This window comes from Zootoca vivipara, chromosome 3, assembly GCF_965207765.1.
Source record: "Zootoca vivipara chromosome 3, rZooViv2.hap1.1, whole genome shotgun sequence".
NCBI classification, from domain to species: domain Eukaryota; kingdom Metazoa; phylum Chordata; class Lepidosauria; order Squamata; family Lacertidae; genus Zootoca; species Zootoca vivipara.
In genome coordinates this window covers 85,776,254-85,782,253 of record NC_142586.1, presented here as the reverse complement: position 1 = coordinate 85,782,253, position 6,000 = coordinate 85,776,254, and positions in this window count along the sequence as shown.

The following is a 6,000-nucleotide window of genomic DNA, read 5'->3' as shown; positions in this document are numbered from 1 at the left end:
ATTTTTCTTTAAAAAGTCCCTATGAATGAGTGTGAATTTCTCCTAATATGCACATTCGTGACGTGCTTTTTCCTGACATGCACATTTTTGCAAAATCGTTTCCCTTAATGCAATGCATTTTTGCATGTTACATTCACTCATGTGTGCATTTTCCATGCACATTTCACCCTACATGTTACATAGCCAAAGACCTCCACCGCAAAATTTAAAGAAGCGCCAATTTCAAAGACCAGCTATGTTTCACTTGGTGTATTGCTTTCCAGAGGGTAGGACCTGAACCGATAGATTCAAATTATTCGTACCTCAGAAGTCGAACGGAATCCATTCCGGAAGTCCGTTTGACTTCGAAAATGTTCGGAAACCAAGGCATGGCTTTCAATTGGCTGCAGAAAGCTCCTGCAGCCAATCAGAAGCCGTGGAACCCACGTCGCACGTTTGGCTTCCGAAGAACGTCCGCAAACTGGAACACTCACTTCCGGGTTTGTGGCATCCGGGAGCCAAAACGTTTGACTCGCAAGGCGTTCGACTTCCGAGGTACGACTGTACAGTAAATGAGATTCCAACTCAACATTAGGAATAAATTTCTGACAGCAAGAGCTGTTTGACAGTGGAATAGACTGCTTTGGAAGTTGCTGGGCTCTTCTTCTCTGGAGGTTTTAAACAGAGGTTGCCTGGCTACCTGTCAGGGATTCTTTAGCAGTGATTCCCGCATTGCAGTGGGTTGGACTAGATGCCCCCTGGGACCCCTTCCAACTCTACAATTATATGAATTTATTCCGCGTCCCTCCCCTTATGGACAATGGAACAGAAGGAGAGATCGTGGAGCATGCATCCTGCTACGAAAGGCTAAGGAGAAATTATTAAGTGGCTCAAGCTAGATAGAGAGCAGAATAAATCAGAACGAGATTCCAGGCAATGCCTCATTCCCCTGAAGCTGCTCAATAAGCCTTTCCTCCTTCTTGCCATTTATCCTACTGTTTGTAAACACCCGTTTTTCTGTTGCTGCTTGTAGGGGCTTGGAGAGAGATGAGGCTCCTGGTGGTTTTAAGAGGTCACAGAGTCCAAATGCAGCCTTCATATTGGTGTGCTTGATAGTTAATAACTGTGTGGGAGAGTCAACTTTGGCATGGGCAGGTCTCGGCGTAGTCCTCCTGGCTCCTGGGGGACGAGAGTTGGTTTTGTGAACAAGGCAGTCTCTGCACATGCAAAGGAAGGTTCTGGAACTTGGAGGCAGCTCAGCTGGCATCGGGGAAAGTGCCGCCACTGCCCATTCCACCCACCCATCCCGCTTCTCAGACTTAGATCACTCCCTGTGTAATGATTGCCAAGACAAAGGACGTGCTGTTTGTGCGTGGCCTGGTGCCAGCGAAATATTGACATCATATCATTTCTTTGCTCATGTACTTGCCAAGTCCCGACGTGCTCAAAGAATCAAACCATTTTGTGGGGCTCTATCTCTCCCATGAGTTTGGTTAGGCACAAGCCACAGCTCAGACAGGAGGGTGGTGTGTGTGTGTGAGGGGGTGAAGCAGATGTTGTTCATGTTGAGCTGAAAACAAGCTTGAAGGAACTGTACTAGTAGGCAACATATTTTGCTGAGTTTGTCTTGCAAGAAGCTTTTGAAAAACAAACGCTTTGGGATTCGATTCCTTAAGCGTTTAGGCTGCCAACCTGTGCATGCTTGCTTGGAAGAAAGGCACTGAATGGAGCAGAGGCTTCAGAATAAAAATGAACAGGATCAGGCTGCAAATGAAATTCTGCTAATCCCAGTTCCCCGATGAGTGTATTGCTGCTGTTGTGCCAGCTATGATAAGAATACATTTACTGCACTTAACTTTTGGTTTTCAGTTCTTGGGCACACACCTGAAACGTGTAAAGATGTCCTAAGCTTAATGGTGAAAATGCAGGGAATGTTTGGCCAATACTCCATCATGTAACAGTAGTCTTCTGTACCAGCCCGTTCCTCACTACCTTTCGCAACTGGATGTTAGTTAATGCTCGTAAATTGATTTGCAGCAGCCAACACGATCATACCTGATGCTTGGATAAATGATACTGGCAGGATCCCAAGTCTGTGGAATGCCAAACTCTGGAGCCCACCCACTTTGAGGTTCCTCCTTCCCAAGAATGGACATGAACATTCATTACAGCAGGGATGGGGAACTTCTCACCTTTCAAATGCAGTTGGACTACAACTCCCATAATGTCTGGCCCATTGGCCATGCTGGAGGGGAGTGATGGGAGTTGTAGTCTAACAGTTTCTGGAAGGACACAGGCTCTGCCAATTTCTTCAAGTGGCAGTCACCTAAAGCTCAGCTTCTCCTGGTCTTCTATATGAGCAAGATTCCTCTAGGGTTGCCATATGTCCTCTTTTTCCAGGACACGTCTTCTTTTCATGGGTAAAATTAGAGACAAATTGTAATTCTTAGTTTTGAATAGCTGTCATAGCGTCCTCTTTTTTGCTCTTCAAAATATGGCAACCCTACGTATCTTTGCAGTCCTCTGTCAAAGGTTGATGGGGTAGGGTTGCCATATGTCCTCTTTTTCCAGGACTATATCCTCTTTTTCATGGGAAGAGTCATCATAGCGATCCATAGTTAAAAGTAGATGTCGGCATTTCTGATCATTTCTGGAGAAGCATGGTGCAAAGTTGAGGGAGGGAGAGGCTATTTTGCATGCATGGGATTCTCTCGGCCACTCTGATTTCTGTCGGTGATGATATAACTTTACACTGCTGGGTTTAAATCAGTCCTTGAAGAATCAGTCCTTGCCCTGAAAAGGGAGAAAGCGTTGTGTTGCGGCTCCTTTAAAGTGAGAAGCCCATAGCTGTGGTCAGATTCACCACTGCTGGGGAATGAATCTCTGGAAACCGCATTTTTCTCAAGAGTGCCTTGCGGGCTGGTTACTAAATTTGGTTACTGGGCTTAAATAATGCAGCATGGCAGGGCCCAGTGGGTTTGAACATTGTCACATCCAGATAATCTTCTTGGTGGCGGAGATCTCTCTCCCTCTCCCTCTCTTCATCCTCCACGCGAGGCCTTGAATCTGACAAGGAACATCATCTTAAATAATCGGCACTAGCAGAGATGAGTCCGAGCTGCAAAGTTCTGTTTGCTTCGGAGAGAGACCTCTCTAATTTCGACAGTGCCTTTCAGCGCGCTGTCTCGTGCAGCGCTGCCTCCCCGCAGCACGCACAAATAGATGCAATGAGGGAAAAACACAACGGAAGAGATAAATGTGACATTGCTCCCATGAAAGTCTTCCCCACACAAAGAGTCCTTTTCTTCCTGCTCCTTGTCTGCTGTTGCTGCAGTACACACAAATTCAAGAGGAAGGGAGGGCAAAGGACCTACAGTCCTGGTCTGGTCTGAGCCCATAGAAATATAGAAAGTATGGGAACAGAAACCCCTCCCTCGGGGTGATATTTTGTGCTCCAGACCCCACCACAGTATTATGCACCAGAGCATCCATATCTGGCTAGCTCAATAGTGTGGATAAACCCTGAGTGTGACTGACTATTGTTCCAAATATTCACTTTGGTCTCCTCCAGATGATCTTATTCAGCATTCAGTTTATTCAGCATTCATTCTGATTTGCATGCAGGGTGTTTACAGAGTGGCTGGGGAAACCCAGCCAGATGGGTGGGGTGTAAATTATTATTATTATTATTATTATTATTATTATTATTATTATTATTATACAGATGCCTGTTAATCTTTCATCCGTCCCACACTTTTCTGTGCATTTCTCATCACTTTCATAATGGCAAGAAGTCAGTTTATTTTCTAGATAAGATTTTCTGTGCTAGGGCGACAGAGCCGTTAAATTGCACCAACCTAAATTTCCAGGATGTACTTGACTCCTACCCACAAAATAGAGCCAGCCTGGAGCCAGCCTTATGTACTGGCTATGCTTGCAAAACAATGGGGGTGTTGTGTTATGTGAGCTTTGCTTTTAAAAAGGTAGGTATGTGGCTGTCCTGTGTGGATGACCTTGGTTCATTATGAGATAGGAGAAATAAGGAATAAAAATGAAGTATTGAAAATAATGAACAGCCCCATAACAAATGCCCGTAAAATATTCTTTTTGTAATTTCATCTTGAATGGCTCTTCCGAACGTTGCTCTGAATCTAGCCATTCCACACCTGAAATTGTCCCCCTGCTGCAAACCTCTCAGTTTGTTTGTCCACTTTGTGTGAATACCTATCAAGCGACAGATCAGACTAAGAAGACAAGATATGCTTCACAACTTGACTCCCACTGAGACATTCCCTAATGTTGTTTGCGGAGAGATTAGGCTACTGTACTTGTGTTGAGCAGGTGTTGTCCTGCGCTGCCCAGGGCATTTCCTCATCACTTTTCTTACTGCAGGAAGTCTGAACTTCTGGGAAAGCAGCTATGTTGCACAAGACTTCTGAAATAACTGGGAGTTGCCAAGAGTTCTCTCTGTTCTTTAGAGTGTGGTTAAGAAAAAGAAAAGGTAACAGTAAAGGACCCCTGGACGGTTAAGTCCAGTCAAAGGTGACTGTGGGGCTGCGGCGCTCATCTCGCTTTCAGGCCGAGGGAGCCGATGTTTGTGTGGTGTAGTGCTGAGAGTACTGGACTGTAGACCTGGGAAACCCCAGTTCAAATCCCTACTCTGCCACTAAGCTCACTGGGTGACCTTTGGCAAACCTACCACACAGGGTTCTTGTGGGGTTGAAATGAGGTGAGGAAGAACTATGTACTTGAGCTCCTTGGAGAATTCCTTTGCCTGGGACCCCAAAGTACTATGGCAGGATTTGCTGTGGGCTCAAGTCTTACCAACTCAAAATACACACAGTTTCTTACATCCAGCACCCACCCACCCAAGCCCAAAGAATTAACCGCCACCATTACAGTGGTACCTTGAGTTACGAACGCCTCAGGTTACAAATGCTTCAGGTTACAAACTCCGCTAACCTGGAAGAGTTACCTCGAGTTGAGAACTTTGCCCCAGGATGAGAACGGAAATTGTGTGCCGGCTGCACAGCAGCAGCAGCAAGAGGCCCCATTAGCGAAAGCACACCTCTAGTTAAGAACAGTTTCAGGTTAAGAACGGACCTCCGGAACGAATTGAGTTTGTAACCAGAGGTACCACTGTATCCTTAACTTGCAGGTGCTTTTTGTCTTTTCCCTAGCTTTGCACAAATGCAACCGTCAGGCTGCCCCCATGGTGGAAAGCAAAGACAGGTTTTTAAAACCTCCAAAGAAAAACGTTGGACAAACTCATTCCTCCTCGAAGATTTCCAGATAGAAGCTAAAGTGGGGGTGGGTGGAGATTGGGGGGGGGGGGTTGTTGAAAACTGGTAGTCATAAACTGATTGGGATGCAACCATCTTCTCCAGATTGGGCATGAAGACATGCTCAGAATCTTCCTTCAGGCTGTGGGGCCAGAGTTGTAATGTTATAATTTTATTCCATAAATCAATCTCTTTCTGCACCGAAGGTTCCTCGGGTGTTTCCACTGACTCTCCCTTTAAATCAGGTAACACTTGGCAGGAGATTGAATTGACAACGTCTCCTATAAGCAGCAGTTTGCACAGCAGGGTGCCATTGCGATGGCTCTTCGGCTTGGTTAGTTCAGAGATCAACACTTGTCAGAACCCCACCAGCCACTCCACCCTCTTTCCACTTCCATTGTCCTAAAGCAAGGACAGATGAAGCAATATTACACCTTTCCCTTTCTATATAGATGTGTTCTGTAAGCTCGCCCTTTGGTCAACAGAGAATGGCTCACCAGATTCAGTATGCCACGTTTTTAAAACCTCTTGTTCCCCGAGATCAGCCCTGCAAGAAGTCATTGCGCTAAGTGAGGGCTGTTTTACTGCTCAGTCTGATGTATGTTGACTCAGAAGTGTGTCCCCTTGAACTAACCGATTGGGCTGCCTCCGAAGTCAGCACACACAGGGCAGGGCCCTAGCCCAGTACTAGAGCATCTGCTTGGCATGCAGAAGGTCCCAGCTTCAGTCCCCATCTTCA